Here is an 11,523-nt window from a genome sequence, read left to right on the forward strand (position 1 = left end):
AGAAAGTACGAAAGTTAGTATGAATCCATTTAAAAATATTCACTTCTTAAAATTTTATATTTTTCTAATTTATTGAATGTGTGAATATTTGTATTTTTAAAAAATTCCTAGGTAAATTATAATTTGCACCCCTGCAGTTTGCACCAAATTCCACTTTGGCCCTTATATATGAAATCATGACAATCAAGCCATTACACTTCTAGTCAAATCTTTTGGTCCCTACACATGAAATCGTGATAGTCAACCCTTACATTTCTAGTCAAGTATCAATGTCTCCCTTTTGTTACTCTACCATATAAATCTTTAATAAAGGTCAGTAATACGACAAACATGTGACTACAAAATAAGAGTAAAGGAGGAAAATCATGCACATTTCCTGCCTGTACACATCCCAAAATTTACATCATATTTTGTCTATATTCGATTAAAACAAAACATAAATTATGAACAATTAAAGAGGCATATTAAGATTTTTTGTAGAAATAGAAATCACAAAACTCTGTTTTTCACAGTAACGATAGAATATTCCTCTTCTCTTTTTTTATTTCTCTGCCTACCTTTATTTATTTGAAAAGAGTTATGTTTTCTTTACTTTTTGTCCTAATTTCCTTACATGTTTATCACGTGAGACAAAGTATGTATTGGTGGAAAATAAGGATAATTTTCTTCTCTTATCCTCATTTTATAGTCACATATTTATCATAAGACTGAATTCCTATTAAAGACTTAAACAATATAGTAACAGAATGGGACATTGACACTTGACCAAGTGCTGGGAGTTGATTGACACGATTTCATGTATAGGGACCAAAGTAGAATTTGACCAAAAGTACAGGGGGTTAACTGTCACGATTTCATATGCAGGGATCAAAGTGAAATTTAGTGCAAAGTATAGGGATGCAAAGTGTAATTTACTCGTGATTTTTTGTGATTTTCACTATTAATCCTAACAAAATAAGACAAACTTTAAATTGGCGAATTGAAAATAGAATAATTTGAAATTATTTATCCAAAAAAATAAAAAAGAACAATTTGAAATTAAAATTGGTTTGTTCACCCTCTTGGCCGAAAATCTATTGACTCCAATATTTCATAATTTTGTATTCTATGGTCATTACCAAATTAACATTATATTTTCTTCTTCGTGATTTGAGATTGGAACATTTTAGCTCTCCTATTGTTAAAATATAGTTAGAAAGGCCCCATCTAATTTTGGACCAACATATGACCCTTAATTTCATTAATTATAAATATGAAATGATTGTAATAATCGTAAATCTTATGTCTTATATATATATATATTCTTTTTTCCCTCTCTCATATACATAATTTATATATATATTCTTTTTTTCCTCTCTCGTATACATAATTTATAATTTCTAAAATCAATTCAATTAAATCATAATCAATCATAAATTGTTAATTATTTATAATAATTCCTAATTTTTTACTCTAGTTTTAATTTAATTATATTTTAAATCAAAATTAATCATAAAATCCTTAATTATTTATTATAATTCCTATTTTTATCTAATTTTAATTTAATTATAGTTTAGATCACAATTAATCATACATCCTTAATTATTTATTGTAATTCCAAACATCTTAATCTAATTTTAATTTAATTATATTTTAGATCAATCCTTAATAATTATTTATTTTATATGTTAATTTAATTATATTTTAAATCACTCTTTCATGATATTTTATATTTTAGGTCAATCCATAATTATATATTTATTTTATTTTAATTACATCTTAATTTAATTTTAGGTTTGGAGAAGATCGAGATAAAATTGTCTCTTTATTGTGTTAATTTCAATTTATTTTTTTATAATCAAGTCATTTTAAAAAACAGTGTGCGTGACACACCTTCCGTTACTGTGGATGGAAAAATTAACAATTGTATTTTAATCCAAAATCATATAGAACCTTTCTGACCATATAAATGAATTTTGTCTTTAATCCAATTAGTTGATCAAACATAGTTTAGAACTTGTGCATTTAAGTTTGAGAACAAGAATTGAAGATTACAGTAAACAGAAGTTACCTTTATTTAAAGAAATTGTAGAATGCATTCACCAAATCATGAATTGAGATAAGCTTGCAAGAGATCTGTTTGTCCACAACAACAAAAATTAATGAGTAGATACATTTTTATGAGATAAGCTTGCAATCTATCTCGAGACAAAAACATATGTGGAAGCATTTGGTGAAATGTATTTCCACATACTACCTAGATATCACCTAAAAATACATATATGGTTCAATATCACTAGAATTGAGCAAATCCAAAATGCTCACGAATCTATTACACAAACCTAGAAAAATGAGCTTGAAATAATGCAGAAACAGAATCTCACTACATGAATATTGTTGCAGTAGAAGGCTACAAAATTAAGAGTTATTATGTTAACAATCACAATAAGAGAGTTTTTGTTATTTCTTGAGAATACAAGTATTTTTTATTAATGTAGATTTTATTTTGCTAATCAACAAATTGAGTTATTTGATCTTTGATGTCAAAGAAGATAAGCCATAATTCTATAACTTTTGCTCCACGTTATATGGATTCTCAACCCCCTATTGTACTCATGTCCATATATTAAGATGGAAGGAAGAAGTCAAAAATATTATTAGAAGACTGATAAGTGTAGCAAAACGAGATTAAAAAAAAAAAAAGTGTATCAAACAAAATAAATTTAACTTTTATAAAAGAGAAATTTACTTACATTAGTTATTAAACAATCACAAGAAAAATGAATAAATGTAGGAAAAATTGGTCAACAGTCCCGCTCATTGATTGTTTTGTGGCAGAGATCCAAATTTTGGTTTTTCTTAGTTACAAGCTGACATGCACAACACTTTCTCATTTGCAAGTCTAAACATTTTATGGCAAAGAATTTTTTTGACATATTTACCTTTTTATGTGTAGTGTTCATAAAATTTTAAGATGTTATAACTTTTAACTACATATATCAATTTTTAATAAAATCATATTTTTGGGTATGTTTGGTTTGTGTTTGTAAAGTAATTTTTGAGATAAAAAGTACAAAAACTTGTTTGGTTTGCCTTTTTTCAGAAATGGTTTTGGAAAACTGTTTTGGGGAGAGAGTTTTAAAAAAAGTGATTGATTTGATGTGTATGAGAGAGAGAGTGTGTGATTTTGGAAAGTAGGTAACCAAACAAAATTTTGAGATTTTTTTTGAAAAAATTTGTTTGGTTTAATTACTCTTGAAAATTTGTTTGTAGAGAATTTTTGTCAAAAATTTTTCTGAAAAACAAACCAATTGTGTTTGTCTTTTCAAGATCTTTAAAAAAAAGATCAATATTAAAAATAAAAAATAAATTTAAAAAAAAACAACAACAAATAAACCTATAGAAAAATAATGAATAGATCTATTTTGAAGCATGTCAAGGCCAAGGAAATTCATGACAATGCAACTACGTAGTATCATAAAAATTATAGATCAATACCATAGAATTGCAATTTTCCCCACCATGGACCAAATGACATGATTTTTTAATGAAATTGTGAAATTCCTTGGCCCAGTATTCTAACTCATGCTCTAGTTGAATCCTTTCATTAATTCTGACTAGTAAGAGAACTCCGTTGATTAACTTTGGTTGGTAAAAAATCTTAACTATGTGATCCAGTTGAAATTTCAACATGAGACAAATCATTCCTTTTAAAGATGTAAGTCTACAGAATAAAAAAAAAATGATACTATTGAGATTCCAAGATTTTAGCACCGTGAGCAATGTTAGGCATACAAAAAGTTTACCAAAGATTTAACCACATGAGGGAGTGAGATCCACGCTCATGTGAAACCCATCTAATGTGAATATTTTGTAACAAATTAAGTAAAATATTTAGTGTTTCTAACATTTTAAATTTGGATATAGAGTGACAGGTGTACGAGCATTGATCGAGTTGGTGGATTAATCGGGACTAGCAAGACGGCTCATGGAAAGATTTGGTATAAGTTTGGGGCGAGAGAAAAAGACGTATAAAGTGTGGGTCTCAGCTCTCAAAATTTAAAGGAGATGAATTTTCTCTGGTTCATAATTTGGATTGTATGGAACTAGTCTAGATTGTGAAGTGCATCAAGTGTATTGGTTCAATTATTCGAATGGTTCATTTTGTTCGACACTTCTTATATCATTTTTTTTTAAAATAATTAAGTTGATCCGATAATCGTAATTTATTCAATTTATCGTGTTTGTCAACAAAAAAAATGGACAACAATTATGTTTTTAAAATACTTCATTTGTTTTTTTTATTTATTCATTACAAAAGTGAAAAAAATAATTATCAAATCGATGTAATTTTTTGTATCGGTAATGTACATGAAGTACCTAATAAAATGAATGGTTCGACGTTGAGATGGGATCCGTAGTCTCGAACAATGATTTACAATCCAAATTATGGTCCGGAAAAGAAACTAGCTCCCAATTTAATAACTAAGGGACTTAAATTTTGAACATCTTTTTATATGGACTTGATCTAATATGAATTTATTCTAACAAATTTGTTTAGCTCCAATTTTCTAAATTCAATTTTTTTTTAAATTGAGTTTTTTGTTTTTGTGTTTTTTATTTTTAATGAATTTTTTTAATATTTCAGGTAATTAGATGCACCTAAAAAATAAAATATTTGTAAGAAAATATTTAAATAATCAATAAATACATAAAAATATTAAAATATACTGATTTTTTGTATTTTTTTATTTTTGGTATTAATTTTTTATAATTTTTTTCATAAATATTATACTTTTAAATTGTATTTATATTAAGTGTATCTAAAAAGTAAAAAATTTACTTAAAATATTGAAAAAAGTTATTAAAAACAAAAAAAATATTAAAAAAAATAAAAAAACTCAAGATAAAAATTGAAAAAAAAACTAAAGAAGATAAAAATTGAATTTAAAATTGAATTTAAAAAATATCTAAAAAATTGAATTTAAAAAATTGAAACCAAAGAAGATAAAAATTTTCAAAAAGAGAGTGCAGTTACTATTGCAATATAAGATATAACAACAATGCTACATACCACTAAATTCCTACCACTAACACCACTAATGATGTGGCAAGTAAAAAAAAAAAGAACTAAGACACAAAACACATGTGGCAGTGGGTGGGACCCACTATCACATCCCTAATGCAACCACTAATTAATATTCTGTATCATTTTTCAAGATATAAATAAATGTTCAAAATATGCTTCTGTACATATCCCTTGACATCTCTCTAGTCATCTAAAGGATTATAGGATTACACCGTCGAATTTTTGGTTTGTGACTCCCCCTCAACTTCCGTTTCGTTAATTTGAATTATTTATTTTTAGGTACTTGTGTTTAGATTATTCTTGAAAAAATCATATTAATTCAATAAATATAATTATATAATTTTAATGTATCCATCTTTAAAAAATTAATGATATATTTTTTAAATTATATTTGTTATTTATTTTTAAAAAAAATATACAGAAATTATGTGACTACGTTTTATCAATAAATTTATTTTCTTTTTTAAAGCTTATCTACACAAAAATACTTAAAAGCGAACTTTTGGAATCCCAAACATAGAGCTTATCATGGCCTTCCAAAACTTGATAGTCTTCAGACCCCATTTGTTTTGGGAGACAAGTGGGGGATTGAGATGGAAGTGAAACGCACTATATGTTATATTTGTTTTGAGAGATGGAAAGAGAATTCATAATCCTATAGCCCCGTTTGCTTGGAGAGTTAGAGAGAGAATTGGGATTAGTAGTGAGGTGGGACCTACTAATATTGTGTTTGTTTTGAGAGATGGGGAGGGAATTGATAGTGAGCTCCGGATTAGAATTGGGCTCCCCAAGGGGAGTTTGAGGAGCCTCCAAGACTTAGTATTAGAAAAATAGTCCGGCAGACTAAAAAAATTTTATTTTTATTTATTTTTTATTTTATTTTTTACATGTCGGGCATTTTTTTTTAACATTAATGTTTAATTTTTTGTTTTTTTGTTAAGTAAAAATCATTATTTTATTTGTTTTATTTTTTTCTAGAAATTTTTTATTTTATTTTTATTTTTTCAAAATTTTTTACATGTTGGGCATTTTTTTAAAAAAATTAATGTTTAATGTTTTGTATTTTTTATTTGTTTTATTGTTTTATATTTATTTTATATAAAAATAATTTAACAATCCCTACACTAACAACTACCATCAAAATAAACACAATTTTACTTAATCCCCTCACTATCAATCCCCTCACTAACAATCTTTTCATTATTAATCCACTCACTATCAATCTCCTCCATTCTACCTCTAAAAATTAGGGTGTTGGGATTGAGATGAAAAAAGTGGAGATGATGTTAGAAAATTAGTCCCATGGAATTAGATTTTTTATTTACATGTTGGGCATTTTTTTAAAACATTAATATTTAATATTTTTGTATTTTTTGTTAAGTAAAAATCATAATTTTATTTGTTTTAATATTTTATATTTCTTTTATAGGGTAATAATTTAACAATCCCCATATTAACAACAACCATCAAAATAAACATAATTTTACTTAATCCCCTCACTATTAATCCTCTCACTATCAATCACTTTCATTCTACCTCTAAAAACAAACGGGCCTCAAATCTATATAGTACTCATTTGGCATATAGTTGGGTTGGATTTTTGGCTAAAATAGTCTCCCCAAAAAAAAAAAAAAATTAGACTAAAAAATCAATAAGACAAAATATCACATCCAAATTATAATCATTTCATTTTTTCTCTCAGAAAAATCAAAAAAGTCAAAAAGTCCATTCCAAACTAGACTTTTTAACTCGAGGCCAAAAAGTCAATCCACATCTCAAACAAAACCTAATATAGCAAGAAAGTTTTTGAAAATGTCCAAAATGTACCAGAGATATATTTTGTTTCAATGATTCAGATTGTCTCATCCAAAATTCAATCGTTGAGATGTCTTTATTTTTTGCCCAAATGCTCTCACTCTCTCTCCTCTTAAATCATCACTTGCAAAACCTCTTTGCTCTCTCTCACCTCAAAATCTAAGCCCAAACCTCTCTCTCCTCTACCTCTCCCCTTTTTGTCCTCCACCTCTCCTCTTGCGACACTCCCACTAACTACAACAACCACCAACCACCCCACCACCACCGCCTCTCATCTTCTCTCGCTCTCATTTTATCGTCTCTCTTCTCTGGTGGCTGTTCATCCAGCTAAATGAAAATGGCCTCATCCCCATTCTCTCTCTCTCTTTTCTCTCTAAAATCTAATCTCTCTCCCTATACATCACCACTCTTCATTTTTTTTATTAAACCCATCTTATTTGCTCCCCATTTCATTTTCTCTCTTTCAGATTTCCATTCCCCCAAATCCATAATTATTTTTTTAATCACAACCCGTTTTCCACAATTGATTAATTAAACCCATCAACCTTCCCAATTTTATTTATTTTTTTAATCACACTCATGTCATTCTCCCTCCCACCACACTCATCTCATTATCTCTCACAGGTCATTTGTTTTTTCTATCTATCCAAGTTAAGACCCAAGCACCAAGAGATGCCCTACCTCTTTCAAACCCACAACACTTTTTTAATATTTCAACCTTTTCTTTTTTCTGTTTTTTTTTCTTCACCCCACCTAGGCATATCTCTCACGAGTCCGGATCCTCTCCAACTTTCCTCTCCTGCCTCACTATCGGGCAACGGTCTAGATTGGGCCACAACATCCCATTCAAAATGTGCGGCTGAGATTAGTTAAAAAAAAAAAATTAACTCACTGACAACACTGACAACACGTCCCACCATTCTCTCTCTCTCTCTCTCTCTCTCTCTCTCTTATTTCTAATAAAAAATTAAAAAAACTATTTTAATTTTTTTATTTTATTTTCATAAGATATACTTCTTTTGTCCCAAAATTTAGTCCCTTATTTTATTTTTTATTATCTCAAAATATTAGTCTATTTTCAAAAATTAAGGACAAAAATAATATAAATTTTCTATTTTGTCATTCTTTTAAATTCATTAATAATATAAAAAGTATAATTATGACAATTAATATTCTCTAAAAAAATATACTATCAAAGGGCAATTTTGAAAAATTAATTTTTTTAAAGTGCAATAATTGTGCTATCAAAAAAAATTAAATTCTTCAAAAGGAACTATTATTTTGGGACGAAGAGAGTATATATATAATCTTTAATATGAAATTTTGATTTTATCATTTCTAATAAAAATTTCAAAAACCGTTTTAATCGTTTTCATTTTATTTTCATAAAACATATATATATATATATATATAATTTTTAATATAAAATTCTAATTTTATAAAATTAGTATCATTGAAAATATACAATAAAGAAAAAGTGTATTTGGTTTGCACCTATACATAGATTAAATTTGTGTTTTAAAGAAAATAAAAACATATTTGATTTGCACCTATGCACAGATTGAATTTGTGTGTTTTTTTATTTCCTTTAAAAAAAATTATAAACTTGTTTGGTTAATAAAATGGTGGAACATGTTGTTAGTGAGAGAATGGTGGGACATGTTAGTGAGTTAATTTGTTTTTTTATTTTTTTAAGTTAATCTCATCCGCACATTTTGAATGGAATGTTGTGGCCCAATCTAGACCGTTGCCTGGCGTAGAGGAAAGAGAGAAAAGCTAGAGAGGGTCCGGACTCATCTCTCACGAGTCATTATTTTTATTTCTATAGCCCGGATATTTAACTCAATCACCTTATCCCACCATTTTTTTTATTTTTTTTTTAACAAATTATTCACCTACTTTTGTCTCCTCATATTTACCCCAACTTTTGTCCCACCAACTTTTGAAAAGTTGAAGCTTCAACTCTCTGCTGGAAGCAAAGAGTTCAATGTACAAAACCCAAAGCAATAATGCAAGCATGACTTCGAGCAATGTGTGGTGGCCCAAAACAATAATGCAAGCATGACTTCGAGCAATGTGTGGTGGGGGTGACAGGTCCCACGGGAGTTTGTCTCCCTCCAAAATGTTTTATTTTATATTATTCAATTTACTAATTGCTACAATAAAATTGATAATATTCTAAAATTTTGTAACATAAATCATAATTTTATCTCACCATAAATCATAATAATTTTATGTCAAAAAATATTTGTGGCAAAAAAAAATTTTGATTGTCAAAGTTGAACTCAAAGTTACAAAAAAATGAAAAAAAATGCTTACATTTATTAAGAAACGTAACATCATTAGAAATGTTTATATTTATTAAAACACATAACTATCATTTTCACAAAAAAAAAAATGATTATGTGAAAAATGTTTTTTTGTTTTTGTTTTTTGGAGAATATTTTTTTTTGGGCTAGACAAATTTGAACACAAAATTTAAATTGAGTTCGGTTAAAATGTAATCTTTTCACAAGGCAAGTGAGAGAAAGAGAGAAAGAGAGATAATGAAGGTAGCATGATTTGTTTAAAGACTAAAAAAAGAGTTTTTTTTTTTTTTTACAGAACTTTTTTATCCACCTTAGTGAAAAAGCCCATGAGAGACATTTTTACAATAAATTTTTTTTTTCAATTTTTACTTTAATTTTATTGGGTGTCTTTTTATCAAGTAATTTTACAAAATTCATTTAAAAGTCGAAACAAGATCTATATTTATAGTTTGACCTCAAATTTTTAACAACGAATTTGATAAATTACATTTTAATTTAATAATTGTACTCTTAATTATATTTTAATCTCATAATTTAAGGAGATGCAGGACCACTAAAGCTACTGTCCAAAAAAGTAGAAAGAAATTTGTCCATACATCAAACCTGCAATGGAGATTCAAGAGGTGTTTTTTTAGGTCCATGCATAAAATAAATTTAAATAATGTTGAATAAAATTGAGATATTTATTCACAACTTCTTTTTTTATCTATTTTGTTTAAATTATTTTTTTATATTCCAATAAATTTTATGAACGGCATAGTTACTAAAATATTCTTAATAATAATAAGGTAAAGTGCATTAATATGTTAACAGTGTGAATGTATCGTAATGTAAATATTCACACTATTCACACTGTCAAATATAAATGTTCACATCACTAATTTGTTAAGGGTTTAAAAAATCTTTGTAAGTGTACAATTGTTCAAAAAATACCTTAAATTTGAGAATTATGATTTAGTGAATCAAATGTCCAAATAATAAGACTTAGAATACAAGAATATGTTATGTATTAATTAGAATACAAATACTTCAAATAAGATTTTCTAATAAATTTCCCAACTAAATTTTGAGTATATATTTATAGTATTATTCGGTCCAGACACACAACTACACCCATATTCATACTATCAATGTAATATACTAACATAGCTTTCGTTGAATGAATGCAAATTTCAAACAAGGAAATAACACTGTATTTGGATATAGATTTCAATAGAAATTTGAAAATAAAAGAGAAATGAAAAAAAAAAAAAAATTAGCTTATATTTTATTAACAATTGTCTCACCTTTTCCTTTTTTTCTTTTTTTTCTTTTTCTAAATTCATGCCTAAATCTATGATTCAAAGAGATTGATTTGAAAAAGAAAAAGGAACTTAGGTAGATTTTTACCTCTCAAATGATGTCAAGAATAACCCGATCTAGATATGAATGATAAAATTCCAACACCATCAATCTTACTCAATCTGGAGTCATGGTGAGATAGAGAGATTCAACTTTGAATGAAGGGTGTACAGAAAAGAAAATTCTGCACAAATATAAAAAAATCATGAAGGAGGTAACACTTTACTTTAATCATGTCTTGATGCCAAGAAGATCTATGAAAATATTCATAGAAAAGAGTACATAATTTAAATAAATAAGTCCGCAAAATAAAAAGAAATACCTCTAAGATCTCAAGATTTTAGCACCATGTGAGATTTTAAATATCTTTCCTTGTCACCAACAAGATTCACAAGAATTTCCAAATCAGTATTCTTCAGCTTTGCATAGCTTAATGTCTTACCAAACCTTAACAATAAAAAAATTGAAAACTATAGCTTTTGCAAAATGTATTTATCAAATTGAAACAGAACATGATCAACCCATGAAAAAAGAGAAATGAAACAATAACTATCAGTCAAAGTTTTGATGTAAAAGTTTATAGTGGTTTGTTTAAACGAAGGATGAGACGAAACAACAATAATTTAAGCAAAGAATAGCTCACCTTATCTTTTTGCTCACCTATCTGCAGATCTTGCAAATTGTAAGTAATGAATAGAAGAAGAAATATATATATCGCACGTTTGTTTTAAGAGATAGGTTGACTGAGATTGTTAGGAAGAGGTTAAAAAAAATTGTGTTTATTTGATAAATAGTAGATTAATAATAGTTTCTATTTATTTTGAGAGATAAGAATAAGATTAATTATGTAAAATTTTAAAAATACCCTTATTGTATTATTATCAAATTTGGATTTATACCAACTAATAAATGCATTAAATATTTTAATATTAAAAATTATATTTCATAAATATATTTTTTTGGGTACTATTTTATTATTTTTTTAATATA

General features: G+C 27.0%; 1 protein-coding gene across 8 annotated transcripts in view; it reads right to left on the minus strand.

Annotated features, from left to right (window-relative positions):
• Positions 1–11,318, minus strand: part of LOC114306443 (disease resistance protein SUMM2) — a 115,589-nt gene extending 104,271 nt beyond the window's left edge. For 6 of the 8 annotated variants that reach the window (XM_082879256.1, XM_082879254.1, XM_082879253.1 and 3 more), the window contains exons 1-4: positions 11,177–11,318; positions 10,856–10,980; positions 10,582–10,717; positions 2,051–2,115 (exon numbers count right to left, since the gene is read on the minus strand). The gene's annotated coding sequence lies outside the window, so the exon portion shown is untranslated. Of the gene's footprint in view, positions 1–2,050; positions 2,116–3,477; positions 3,704–10,581; positions 10,718–10,855; positions 10,981–11,176 lie in introns of all 8 variants that reach the window. The other 2 variants (XM_082879250.1, XM_082879251.1) reach the window with 2 other exon arrangements.
• Positions 11,319–11,523: the final 205 nt, after the last annotated feature.

The sequence above is a fragment of the Camellia sinensis genome, chromosome 7 (genome assembly GCF_055761805.1).
Source record: "Camellia sinensis isolate YWXY chromosome 7, ASM5576180v1, whole genome shotgun sequence".
Classification (NCBI taxonomy): domain Eukaryota; kingdom Viridiplantae; phylum Streptophyta; class Magnoliopsida; order Ericales; family Theaceae; genus Camellia; species Camellia sinensis.